The following is a 14,842-nucleotide window of genomic DNA, read 5'->3' as shown; positions in this document are numbered from 1 at the left end:
CATCCACAAACTCCTGTGTGCAATAGACGGCAGTTTACAGCTCACAGCCCCCAGGCCCCTGGGGTGGGTGGGAAATTCAATCTTGGGCATCATAGGAGCTCCCTCCTCTACCCTCTCTAGGTATCCTGGTACCCTGGTACCTAGGTCTGCCCCAAGGGATAAGATATTATATGGAGCAAACCACCAGCGAGGCTTCATCCAAACTTTGGGTCATAGTCATATAGTTTACTGCTGGGATCGTTGTGGCCTCAGAAAGGATCGTGGCTGCGTTGTATCCAGGCACACAGAGGCCCGAGTGTCTGTGAGTGGAATGCCTGGCTGCAGCACACCCCTCAAGGTATCGCCGCCTCTAGGAGTAGTCTTAACAGGTATCAGTCCATGTTTTTCCATGTTCTCAGGACCCACTGGGCTCCCTTCCACTCTCCAGGCTTCCCTGACATCTCCACAGGCTCCTGCTACTTTTCCCTAACCTCCTCCATGCCTAATACCTTCAAGGAACACAGGCTTCACTCCTGAAAACTAAATCCTGCAAAGCAACTTCTCCTTTGAGCCCGGCAGGCCAGTTAACACAAAGGGGCTACTTTCTTGGAATGGGAAGAAGGAAACTCACAGGGACACTAAAGTGAAAACAAAATCTCCAGAAGTTATACTGGCACACAGGAGCCACATTGCACAGCCACTCTGCATTGCTGAGAAGATGTTTTAGGCCAACATGATCCCTTTCCCAACTATCCCTTGCCAGACACATTTCCCCCACATGTGTAGGAACCCTGAATATAGCAATGTGCTCAAAAAGGAAAGAAAGCTTCTGAAAACCTAAGGGAAGAGGAATTAGGGTCTAGCTCAGCCCTAAAGGTTGACATTTTTTTAATCTGTAATTGCATTTTAATTTATTCACAGAAAGTTCTTGTTACAGACCATTTTCTTAAAGCATGAACAAACAGTTTTTATGGTGAAAATAGTTTAAAATTTCTGGTGCAATTGTCAAACTTTAAGATACTTAGGCACCAGTGATTAGAACTATCTAATGTCATTTTCTTTTACTATTGAAATTTTCATTTGTTTTAAAATACACTGTAACATTGGTTTTTGTTCTATCCCAAATACAGATTCTCTCTTCTTTCTTTGGCAGGTGACATTTTTTTGAGGACTGAAGCAGAGTGTGAAACCGGTAAACAGTAACCCATTGATAATTAGGCAGCTAGTAACTAAATTTTTTTCTGCACTTACTAATTATAGTGTTCAGTTGTTCAACTGCCCATTGTTAACTGCGCTGTTTAGGCACTATGCTATCCAACTCCCACTAGGTTCCTATAGATAACATCTTCCTGGCACCCGGGTCACCAAGCTATTGGGTGTTTGAACTGTTTTTCAAGAATTAAGACCCCTTGTCCAGTTCAGGCTGGTTGAGACTACCAACCCATCAACTGGGCCTATGCAAATGCTCAACAAGTGACCTTTTTGACATTAAGAGGCTAAAAACTCCACCCTCGGATCATGCTAATGCCGCCATTTTGTGAACATACGTCCTATGAAGAGGCGTGAAGTCTGACTATGCTTGCACAGATCATCAGCTACCTCACTTCTCCTCACCTCCAATCATCTATCTCCACATTTCAGACCACCTTGCCCCCCACCCCATAAATATCCCTGAGCTCCCATTTTCAAGGAGGTGGATTTGAGACTTGTTCTCCCACTTCCTCATTTGGCTACCATGTGATTAAAATCGTTTCTCTGCTGCCATCTTGTCATCTCGATGATTGGCTTTCTGGGTGATGGGCAAAAACAACCAGGTTCAGTAAAAAGTGGACCAGCAAAGCCACAAAATGGTTCATCATACCCACATCACCCCACACCTCCATTACCCCCTGTTCTGGGGCTTTCAAAGAGTCTAGGAATTGACTGAGGGGCCTGACTCCCTGTTTTTCTGATTCAAGTTAGGCTTTTGTTCACTTGACGTAGAACTCTTCCACTTATTCACATGAAGTGAGGATTTAGTAGGCTTCCCATCTATTTCACATCTAGGAACATCATGATCAACTAGACAATGCCATAGGTCTCTTTGTGTCACAGTATTCCCCCACTAGGGGAGATATACATATCTTTTTTATTTACATTTGAATGTACCTTTGTTGACATTTGAATACCCTCATGACATGGCAGCTGGCTTCCCCTAGAGTCAGTGGTCCAAGGGAGCAAGACAGAAGCCCCAACATCTTGTACAATCCAACCTGAGAAGTCACCCATTGTCACTTTTGCGGGATTCTGTTGGTCACACTGGCCAGCCATGATTTAGTGTGGGAGGGGACGACATATGGGCATGAACACCAGGAGGCAGGATCATTGAGACCATCTTGGAAGCTGGCTACCAGCACAGGGGTCTAAGGGAGGAGGAGAACCAGTGCGGGGACCCCACAAGCACAGTGCTCCCTGGGCAGGAGAAGAGGGAACATAAACCTGCCCTGGATCCTGCCTGCCTCTTGGAGAGAAAGGAGGAAAGTGATGGTGACAGAACCACACGTGAAAGATGGAGAGCTTTGACTTTGCCCTTGTGTTCCAACAGAGGCCAGAGGCAGGAACCCTGTGACAGATATGTCCAGTCCAGCCTCTAGCACAAATGGGAGAACGGTCACAGCAATGCTGCTCCTGCAGAACAGAGAGAGTTAGCTCTCCCCTGGGGTGAGGCAACTGGCCCAGGGCACTAGGAGCAGCATTACTGACAGGGAGGCAGAGGTGACGTCTGCCTGGAGCGTGAAACTGTGCCTCTCTGGCCTCAGGTGTGCATGTCTCTAAGGACACTGCCCAGCTCCCTGAGTATGAGGACAGCTGCACCAAGTCCAACCTGGAGAGTCCATGGAAGGGCCAAAGAGAGCTTCAGAATGGATCTAAGACTGTTGGCTTCCCACCATCACTGTCCTGGCCGCCCACTGTGGCCCTGAGCCATCTCTGGAAAGCTCAGGCAGGACTCCACTCAGACAATCGCAGGAGAGGCCTTTAGAGCTCAGGCTCTTCCCTCCCTTCCCACTCATTCAGGGATGTCCACCCACAGGGCCGGAAGTTGGTTGAAAGCCCAGCTTCACTGTGACACGGGGAAATAGGGATTTTGCAATTTCTCTGGTCATGGACAGCTGAAGTCAGTTGTCTGATGCTTGGAAAATTCATTTTATAAACGGATATATGTACACGATTAACTTCAGTTTTTAGTTTTCTTAGTTTCAGAGGATGTTTTTTATAGTTATATTTGTTCACTTGTCCTTTAATACACACGTAGAACACTGTACAACCATGAACAGGCATTCAGCATTCCATTTTTATGGTCAAACTTTGCAAGGAAAGTTAATGCAGTAGGTCTGTTTTACTCAATTCTAGATTATCTCTGAAGATATCTGGAGACAAGGTCTAAGAACTAAGCCTTGGAATGCTCACAAATGATGTCACTCTGTGCACTCAGAGCACTGGGGCAGGATGTACTAGACCATCAGCATTATTTAAAGTAAACATGAACCTTTATGGTGAGACCTGGAGTCCGGTTTGAGGTTCACACCATGACTGGTCACATAGCAGATACCCACACAGCAGGTACAAGGGATGTGCCTAAGCGATCAGCTCTCTTTAAGGACTCTAAACTCCAAGACTCAAGCAGGCTTCTCTGGATAGAGACATCTTGCGTGTGTCTCTGCAGTTTGAAGGTGGAGAGAAAAGTATATCCATGTAACCTATACAGAGGGAGAACTTGAAAGCCTTCAGCTGAGCTCTCTAGCCTTCACCTATACATACCTTTGTCTGCTGTCATGGCACTGTTCTTTGCTGTAATAAACCTTCGCTGTGAGTATAATTTGATGCTGAGTCCTGTGAGTTTTTGAATTACTGAACTAGTGGGTAGTCATGGGACCCCCAGAACACACTTAATTTTTTAAAATTTTAATTACTTGGAATTAAGCTCTATCCTAGATATAAGTCATTGAACAGCAACCTCAAATATATCATCACAGCTTTGCCGCTTTTACAGTAAGTAATCACAAAAACTTTTAAACCCCAGAGTCCATTATTTTCCTTTACCACCTCCATGCCTCTTAATCACAATCACATATGTAGTGATAGTTATCACCAATTATTTAAAGGCATTCACAAATTAAAACCAATCCAATCCACCCATCCCTCCATAATAACAAAATAAAGGGGAGTGGGGCAGAGATATATAGGTACAAAGTGTTTATATACTATTGAGAATAAATTGGTATTAATTTTAACTAGATTGTCTTAAATTATGTTCATTGTAATCCCTAGGGCAAATGTTAAGAAAATGACTAAAAATATATAGTAAAACAAATGAGAAGGGGATCAAAGTGGTACCCTAGAAAATATCTATGTAACACAAAAGAAAGGAGTAATGAAAGAATTGAGAAACAAAAAGATATGACATATAGAAAACAAAAATAAAATACAGAAGTCCTTCCTTATCTCCAGTTGCATGAAATGTAAACTGATTAAACTCTCCAATTAAAAGGTAGAGATTGGCAGAATGGATAAATATGACTCAAGTATGCACTATCTACAACAGACTCATTTTAGATTCAAAGCCGTCAATAGATTGAGAGTGAAAGGATGGAAAAAGATATTCCATGAAAACAGTAACCCAAAGAAAGCTAAAGTGGCTATACTAATATCAGACAAAACAGACTTTAAGAGAAAAATTGTTAGATGAGATGAGGACATTATATAATGATAAAAGACTTGATCCATCAAGAATATCAAACAATTATAAACATATACGCACCTAGCAACAGAGGCCCAAAATACATAAAGCAAAAACTGGCAAAATTGAAGGGAGAAATAGACAGTTCCACAATAATAGTTGGAAAATTCAACATCCCACTTTCAGTAATGGCTAGAACAGGTAAACAAAGGATAAACTAGGAAATAAAAGACTTGAACAGCACTGGAAACCAAATAGACCTAATAGACATATACAGAAGATGGAACATTATCCATGATAGGCCGTAGTTTACTCCACTAAAGAAGACTCTATCAATAAAAAACAAATGAAATCATACGAAGTATCTTCTCCAACACAATAGAATGAAATTAGAATCAATAATAGATGGAAATCTGGAAAACTTACAAACTTGTGGAAATTAAATAATATACTCAAACAACTAATGAGTCAAAAAGAAATAACCAGGAAAATTAGAAAATACTTTAAGAAAAACACAGCATACCAAAACCTATGAGATGCAGCAAAAGCAGTGTGCAAAGGGAAATGTATAGTTGTGAGTGCCTACATTAAAAAGAAGAAAGATCTCAAATCAATAACCTAACCTTCTACCTTACGGAACCAGAAAAAGAAAAGCACTAAACCCAAAGAAAACAGAAGGAAATAAATAATAAAGATCTAAGTGGAGATAAATGAAATACAGGATAGAGAAATAATAGAGCATCATCAAAGCGAAAGTTGGTTCTTTTAAAAGATCAATAAAATTGACAAATTTTAGCTAGACTGATGAAAAAGAGAGAAGAGACTCAAATTACTATGATCAGAAATAACGTGGAGACATTAGTCCCATCCTTACAGAGATAAAAAGAATTATATTGCATATTCATACAAATGAGCAATTGTATAACAAATCAGACAACATAAAAGAAGTGAAAACATTCCTATGGACACAAAAAACTCCAAAATTGACTCTAGAAAAAATAGGCCATCTGAATAGACCTCTAACAAGTGAAGTGATTGAAACCAGTAATCGAAAACCTCCCAAAAAAGAAAAGCCCAGGACCAGATGGCTTCACAGTACAATTCAACCAAATGTTTAAAGAGGAATTAACAATTCTTCTCAAACTCTTTCAAAAAATAGGAGAGAACACTTCCCAATTCATTCTGAGACGAGTATTATCCTGATACGAAAGCCAAACAAGACATCACAAAAATGAAAACTACCAACCAATATCCCTTATGAATATAGATGCAAAGATACTCAAAAAAATGCCAGCAAAACTGAATCCAGCTGCATGTTAAAAGGATTATATACCAAGATCAAGAGGAATTTATCCCAAGAACGTACAAGTGATTCAACATATGAAAATAAATCAATGTGATACACCATTTTAATAAAATGAAAAACCACACAATCATCTCATTGGATGTGGAAAAAGCATCTGACAAAATCCAACACCTTTTCATGGTAAAAAAAGAAAAAAACACTCGACAAACTAGGAATAGAAGGGAACTTTCTCAACCTGATACAGGGCGGCTGTGAAAAATCCACAGCTAACATCAGACTTAATGTGAAGCGCTGAAAGCTTTCCCACTAAGATTAGGAGCAAGACAAAGACATCTGCTTTCAATACTTCTATTCAACACTGGGTTGGAAGTTCTAGCCAGGGCAACTACACAATAAAAGAAATAAAAGGCATCCAAATTGGAAAGAAGAAATAAAATTATCACTTTTGCAGATGACGTGATTTTATATAAAGGAAATAGAAAAGAATCCACCATAAAACCATTAGAGCTGATAAACAAATTTAGCACAGTTGCAAGATAGAAGATCAGTGTACACATATCAGTCATATTTTTACATACTAGCGATGACCAATCAAAAAAGAAAATTAAGGGAAAAATTCCATTTACAGTAGCAGCAAAAACAATAACACACTTAGTAATAAAGTTAATCAGGGAGGCGCAAGACTTGCACACTGAAAACTGCAAAACATTGTTGAAAGAAATTAAAGAAAACCTAATAAATGAAAAGATAGCCCATGTTGTTGGTTGGAAGACTTAATATTGTCAAGATGGCCACACTCCTTAAATTGATGTACAGACAATGCAATCACTATCAAAATTACAACAGCAAGTTTTTTTCAGAAGTGGACAAACTGATCCAAATTTCATATGGAATTGCAAAGGAACCAGAAGAGCTAAAACAATCTTGAAAAAGACAAAGTAGAAAGACTCAAACTTCCCGATTTCAAAAGTTACTGTAAAGATACAGCAATCAAAATAGTGTGATGCTGGCATAAGGATAGACATATGTATCAACGGAGTAGACTCAAGAGTCCAAAATAAACCCAGAAATTTCTAGCAAATTGATTTTCAACAAGGGAAAGACCATTGATTGGGGAAACAATAGTCTTTCAACAAATGATACTGGAAAAACTGAATAACCACATAATAAAGAAGGAACTTGGAAGCTTAACTCAACCATATACAAAAATTAACTTGAGAGGAATCAAAGACCCAAATATTGAGAGCTAAAATTAGGACCATACCCAGCAGCCCAGTGGTTAATTTTGGCATGCTCCATTTCAGGGGCCCGGGTTCAGTTCCCGGATGTGGACCTATACCACTTATCTGCCAGTGGCCATGCTGTCACGGCAGCTCATGTACAAAAAAGAGGAAGACTGGCAACAGATGTTAGCCCAGGGCAAGTCTTCCTCAGCACAAAAAAAAAATCACTAAAGTTATAAAACTCCTAGAAGAAAACATAGTTCTAAATCTTCATGAACTTGGATTTATACCTTGAATGGATTCTTAGATATGACACCAAAAGCATGAGCAACAAAAGAAAAAAATACATAAGGTATCCTTCATCAAAATGTAAACCTTTTATGCATCAAAGGACTATCAAGAAAGTGAAAGACGATCCACAGAATGGCAGAAAATATTTGCAAATAATACATCTGATAAAGGTCTAGTATCCAAAATGTATAAAATACTCATGCAATTCAACAATGAAAAGACAAACAACCCTATTAAAAAATGGGCCAAGTGTCTTCCAAAGTAGCTATAGCATTTTCCATTTCCATCAGCAATGAAGGAATGAAAGTTCCTGTTACTCCACCTCCTTCCAGCATTTGGTGTTGTTATTGTTCTGGATTTCAGCCACTCTAAAACATGCGCAGTGCCATCTCCTTGTTGTAACTTGCATTTCCCTGATGACGTAGGATGTGGAGTATCTTTTCATATGCTTTTTTGCCATCTGTCTCTCTTCTTTGGTGACGTGTCTGTTAAAGTCTTTGGCCCATTTTTTCATCGGGTTGTTTTCTTATTGCTGAGTTTTAAGAGTTCATTATTGTATGTTTTGGATAATAGTCCTTTATCAGATACGTCTTCTGCAGATATTTTCTCCCAGTCTGTCTCTCAGTGTCTCTGCCCCTGGCAGGCTGTCTAATCAGCATGTCTTTTCAAAATAAACATTAGAAAGAGCTTCTCTTTCCCTCTCTCTGGACTCCTGTGCTCAAAGGCCCATGTGAACGGTGAGTTGCTGTGATCTCATTGAAGCCACAAAGAGCTGGGGGCTGGGGTGAGACACAATCCTGGTGGTGGTGTTTGAGTTCTGGGATCCAACTGGGTTGAAAGCCAACTGTTCCTTTGGAAAGTCTAGCTACATGAGTCAACAAATGCTCTATTTTTGCTTTAAAACAAAATTGATAGAGAATGAAAGAAAAAGGGCCCTTTAAAATACAACCACCACTTGTAGAAATTGTAATCTTCTAAAGAAGTCCTGCTTTAAGGGGTCAGGTCTAGTGACTTGCCTCAACTCACCCATCCAGAGAGACCTCCTCTCCCTCTTTACTGCTCCCAGAACCAGTCACACACCTGCTGTACCATGTTATGGCTTGTAGAGGGTTGGCTGAAAGCACACTGGGAGCCCAGCAGGATGTTGAAACAGGAAGGCAAAGCTGGGCCCTAGCATCAAGTCTACTCCCAGAAAGCAACCCCACTCTGGGGCTGATGTCAGAACCTCGGACTAACAGGTAACATACGTTTGTCCAAAGCTGACATCAATCTCCAAACATCTCATCAGAAACGTGGGAGTGAGGCTGCCCAGTGGCCGACTGGTTAGGTTCACGCACTCCGCTTCAGTGGTCCAGGGTTTTGTCGGTTCAGGTCCGGGGCACAGACCTAGTGCCAGTCCTCAAGCCATGCTGAGGCAGTGTCCCACATAGCAGAACTAGAAGGACCTGCAACTAGAAAATACAACTATGGTGGGCTTTGGGGAGAAGAAGAAGAAAAAGAAAAAGATTGCCAACAGATGTTAGCTCAGGGCCAATCTTTAAAAAAAAAAAAAAGAAAAAAGAAAAAGAAGTGTGGGAGTTGGGGAGGGGATCGGGGAGTGGAATTGAAGCTGATAAAGGAGTAGGATGCTCCCCAACCCTTCTTCATTGCCAATTTGGATACCTTTTATTTCTTTTTCTCGCCTAATTGCTCTGGCCAAAACTTCCAGTACTATGTTGAGTAAGAGTGTTGACAGTGGACACCCTTGTCTTGTTCCTGTTCTCAGACGGATGGCTTTTAGTTTTACCCCATTGAGTATGATGTTGGCTGTAGGTTTGTCATATATGGACTTTATTATATTGAGGTACTTTCCTTCTACACTCATTTTATTGAGAGTTTTTATCATAAATAGATGTTAGATCTTGTCAAATGCTTTCTCTGCATTTATTGACATGATCACGTGGTTTTTATTCCTCATTTTGTCAATGTGGTGTATCACATTCATTGATTTGTAGATGTTGAACCATCCCTGTGTACCTGGTATAAATCCCACTTGATCATGGTGTACAATACTTTTAACGTATTGCTATATTCAGTTTGCCAATATTGTGTTGAGGATTTTTGCATCTAAGTTCATCAGTGATATTGATCCATAATTTTCTTTCTTTATGATGTCCTTCTCTGGCTTTGGGATCAGGGTGATGTTGGCCTTGTTAAATATGTTAGGAAGCTTCCCATCTTCTTCAATTTTTTGGAATAGTTTGAGAAGGATAGGTATTAAATCTTCTTTGAATGTTCGGTAGAATTCTCCAGAGAAGTGAACTCATCTTGGACTTTTATTTTTGGGGAGGTTTTTGATTACTCTTTCAATCTCTTTACTTGCTTGTGGTATACTCAGATTGTCAATTTCTTCTTGATTCAGTTTTGGGAGGTTGTGTGAGTCTAAGAATTTATCTATTTCTTCTAGATTGTCCAATTTGTTGGCATACAGTTTTTCATAGCATTCTCTTATAATCCTTTGTCTTTCTGTGGTATCTGTTGTAATTTCTCCTCTTTCATTTTTAATTTTATTTATTTGAGCCTTCTCCCTTTTTTACTTAGTGAGTCTGGCTAAGGGTTTGTAAATTTTGTTTACCTTCTCGAAGAACCAGCTCTTAGTTTCATTGATCCTTTCTACTGTTTTGTTTTGTTTTTGTTTTTTTTTGGCTTCTATTTCATTTATTTCTGCTCTAAATTTTATCATTTCCCTCCTTCTACTGACTTTGGGTTTTGTTTGTTCTTCTTTTTCTAGTTCTGTTAGGTGTAGTTTAAGATCACTTATTTGAGATTTTTCTTGTTTGTTAAGGTGGGCCTGTATTGCTATGAATTTCCCTCTTAGGACTGCTTTTACTGCACCCCATATGAGTTGGTATGGTTATTTTCATTTTCATTTGTCTCCAGATATTTTTTGATTGCTCCTTTAATTTCTCCAGTGATCCATTGTTTGTTCAGCAGCATGTTGTTTTGTCTCCACATCTTTCTCCCTCTCCTAGCATTTTTCTTGTAGTTAATTTCTAGTTTCATAGCACTATGGTTGGAAAAGATGCTTGACATGAATTCAATCTTCTTAAATTTATTGAGGCTTGCCTGGTTCCAAACATATGATCTATCCTTGAGAATCTTCCATGTGAACTTGAGAAGAATGTGTATTCTTCTGATTTTGGATTGAGTGTTCTATATATATCTATTAAGACCATCTGGTCTAGTTTTTCATGTAATTCCACTATTTCTTTGTTGACTTTCTGCCTGGAGGATATATCCATTGATGTAAGTGGGGTTTGAGGTCTCCTACTATTATTGTGTTGCTGTTAATTTCTCCTTTTAGGTCTGTTAATAGTTGCTTTATGTACTACGGTGTTCCTGTGTTAGGTACATATGTATTTATAAGTGTTATGTCCTCTTGGTGGGATGTCCCTTTTATCAACTGTACACTGCCCCTCTTTGTCTCTCATTGCCTTTTTATCTTGAAGTCTGCTTTGTCTGACATAAGTATAGCAACAACTGCTTTCTTTTGTTTGCTGTTAGCTTAGAGTCTCATGTGTCTTTTGATTGGAGAACTCAATCCACTTAAATTTAGAGTGATTATTGATATATGAGGGCTTAATGGTTGTTTTGTACTTCCCTTGTTTCTTGTCCCGTGTATTTCCAACTGCCAATTCAGTTTGGTAGTTCTCTATGACAGTTTTCTCAGTTTTCTCTTTATTTATCATTTGTGTCTCTCTTCTGATTTTTTGTTTAGTGGTTACTGTGAGATTTGTGTAAAAGATCTAATAGAGGAGACAGTCCATTTTCTGATAGCCTCTTATTTCCTTAGTCTAATCAGATTCCATCCCTTTCCTCTTCCCCATCTAAGTTATTGTTGTCAAAACTTATTCCACTTTGTGTTGTGAGTCTGTGGTTAAAATGAAGTGATTATAGTTATTTTTGATGTTTTCCTTCCCTTTATCTTCAACGTTATGAATAAGTGTTTGCTAAGCTGTTCTGATAGCTGCAATTTTCTGATTTTGTCTCCTATTTATCTCCTTGCTCGAGGCTTTGTAAACCCTTTCTCCTTTTTTTCAGGTATGAGGGCCTTCTTTATCGTTTCTTGTAGGGGAGGTCTTATGGCGGTGAACTCCCTCAGCTTTCTTTTATTTGGGAAAGTTTTTATTTCCCCATCATATCTGAAGGATATTTTCACTGGATAGAGTATTCTTGGCTATAGAGTATTCTGAAAGTTTTGTGTTTCAGAATTTTGAATATATCATTTCACTCTCTCCTGGCCTGTGAGGTTTTTGCTGAGAAATTCACTGCAAGCCTGATAGGGGTTCCTTTGTAGGTGAGTCTCTCTGCCTTGCTGCTCTTAATATTTTTTCTTTGTCATTGACTTTTGCCAGTTTTACTAATATATGCCTTGGAGGTCTTTTTACATTGATGTAGTTAGGCGTTCTACTAGCTTCTTTTACTTGTAATTCTGGCCCCTTCCTCAGGTTTGGGAAGTTCTCAGCCATTATTTCTTTGAACAAGCTCTCTGCTCCTTTCTGCGTCCATACTCCCTCTGGACTACCTATAATCCTTATGTTGCATTTCCTAATTGAGTTGGATATTTCTTGGAGAATCTCTTTATTACTTTTTAGTCTTAGTTTTCTCTCCTCCTCCATCTGAAGCATGTCTATATTTCTGTCCTCTAAATTGCTCATTCTGTCTTCCACAATATCAGCTCTGTTTTTTAAGGACTTCAGATTTTTCTTTATCTCATTCATTGTGTTTTTCATCTCCAATATTTCTGACTGGTTTTTCTTTATAGTTTCAATCTCTTTTGTGAAGCATTCTCTCTGTTCATTAATTTTATTCCTTATTTCATTGAACTGTCTTTCTGAGTTCTCTTGTAACTCATTGAGTTTTCTTATAATAGCTATTTTGAATTCTCCGTCATTTAGATTGTAAATTCCTTTTCTTTCAGGATTGATTTCTGGGTGCATGTAGTTTTCCTTCTGGCCTAGAGTATTAATACACCTCTTCATATTATTTGAGGGGGTGAATTTGTGCCTTTGCATAGTGGTAGTATCTGGTTGCAGATTCCTCCTGCTGCCATTGGCGGGGGGAGCAGGAGCTGTGTATTCTGAGCCCAATGTAATTCCTGGCAGCTGTGCCTGTCATTTAGAAGCTATGCTTACAGAGCCCATCTGCATTTGCCTGTTCACTGCCGCTGCTTTACAAATGCTATGCACAGGCACTATGGCAGGCTTCCCTTGCTCTGGCTGAATGGCCAAGCTGGTGAACCAGGCAGGGAGAGGGGCACTTTCTTTCATGTGCATGATCCCAGGTGCACTTGCTGTCTGTCCTCCTGGGCTGCTCAGTTTGGTGAAGACGCCCCCATGATTGCTTCGCCTCCGTGGTGTGGAGATTTCCCATGGGCTGGGAGGCAACTCAAGAACAAAGGCATTCCAGCAGAGGAATGCCTCCTCCCTCCTCTCCTCTCAGAGCTGTGTCCAGTCTCATGCCCTAGGTTGCTGCTGTTTGGGGAGGGAGAGAAGACCCCCTTGCCTCCTTCCACTGCCTCTCAGAGGGTCCAGCACCTCCACCTTCAGACATATGGCTGCGTGTCTCTCTCAGATGTCTATTATATTGTGTGAATATCCTCTGTTCACTTATGAGTGTCCTTTTCATTGTATCTTACTGATGAGAGTCTAAGGGAAGAGCTGACTCTGTCACTATGCTGATGTCACTCCCTCCTCTTCCTTCTTTTCAATGCTGCATTTGCTCAAAAAGTTTAATAACTATTGAAATTTTTCACTTCCCCTCTTCTTTCTACTTCCTCCTTTACCCATCTCTGCTCTCTCTGAAGCAACCCAGCAATCAAACCTGCAAATAAATAAATATTTATTTATTCATATTGAAAATAAATATATAAATAGCCCTTTCACATTATTTCTCCTTGTTTATGTAATCATATAGCAACATGAATTTTTCACCTTTGTTTCACAATACTGGGATTAAATTTTCACCTCTGCCTCTTGCTCTTCATATGTGATTGAACATAAGGCAAATGCCTCCAAGTCATTGCTATAGACCTGACTCAGTTTTTTTAATGGGTGTAAAATATTCCATGATGAGAGTGATCCACAACTGGCACACCCGTCCCTGATGTCTGAGCACACACTTTGTGTTCAGCGTTGGGCCACTGCCCTGGGAGTGGCACACACCCTGGACTCACCCCCTCACCCTCCTGGCGTGCTCTACTCCATGCATTCTCTTCCTGGGAGTAACGGCTTGGCTTGGTTTTGTTTGTTTTTTGTCAACAGATATTGATATTACTTTCCAAAACAGCTATAATAATTCTCAATCCCATCTGCAAAATTTGAGAGAGTACCATTCTCCCAAGGGAAACAGAATTTGGAATGTTGTCAATGGTACAAGCTCCCAATTAGCAAATTTTTTTTAAAAATGAATAACATATTTGCCAGCCCTTTGATATTTTCTGCTTATATTGACTTACATAAATTGACAGCACCTTGGGGTTTACAGATTTTCTTCATCAAAGTATCAAACTATTTCTTCATCAAACTATTTAGAAGTTCTTCATTGATCCCTGACATGTAGAGATAAAAAAAAGATCATTCTAAGCTTAGGAAACAGCCCATGAAACATCCTTCAATAAGCTGCTGGAGCCTTTGAACAAGGTCTGCCTCTGTTTTCCTTCCACTGTGCCTAGTCGTGTTCTGTAGAAGGACAAATGCCTGGTAATCCCTCCAACTTAACATATCTAAATAGAAAGGAGCAGCCTTCCTCAGCTTCAAAGGCCTGCTTCTGTCAGCTTTCCTAGGCCCCCAAATTATCCCTCTTTTCCTTTCTTTACATGTTGAAAACATCATTGGGTTCTGAGAACTCTCCCTCCATGAGTTCTGATTCCCAGCTTTACCTTCCATTCCCTCTGCCTCCAATGCCAGTTTCAAGTCTCCAAATTACTGTTCAGTGCCTCTACTGCCCACCCCTCCCACTGTTCCCAATAAATCTCAAATACCACCAAGTCAATTAACCTAATAGGGACATTAAGATGAACACATTATGTGGGAGGGTCCATGTAATTCTCCCTCAGAATAAGAATAATGGCAGAGAGGGACTCCATAAGTAAGGACAAAGGGAAGTCATTGAGTAAGGCAGGAAATTATTCCTAGAAACATGTCAATTTCTAATAACTGGTGACAGCCCTAGTACTTATTTCTATTGCTCCTAGAAATGCCCACAGTGACAGGGCTTTATAAGGGGTCACTGTGCCATTTTTAAGGGGCAGTGTGGCAGAGGCATCCAGAATACTTTACCTTCCTC

This window comes from Equus przewalskii, chromosome 14 (genome assembly GCF_037783145.1).
Source record: "Equus przewalskii isolate Varuska chromosome 14, EquPr2, whole genome shotgun sequence".
Classification (NCBI taxonomy): Eukaryota; Metazoa; Chordata; class Mammalia; order Perissodactyla; family Equidae; genus Equus; species Equus przewalskii.
The sequence above is the reverse complement of the archived record's forward strand: the minus strand, read 5'-3'. Positions refer to the sequence as shown.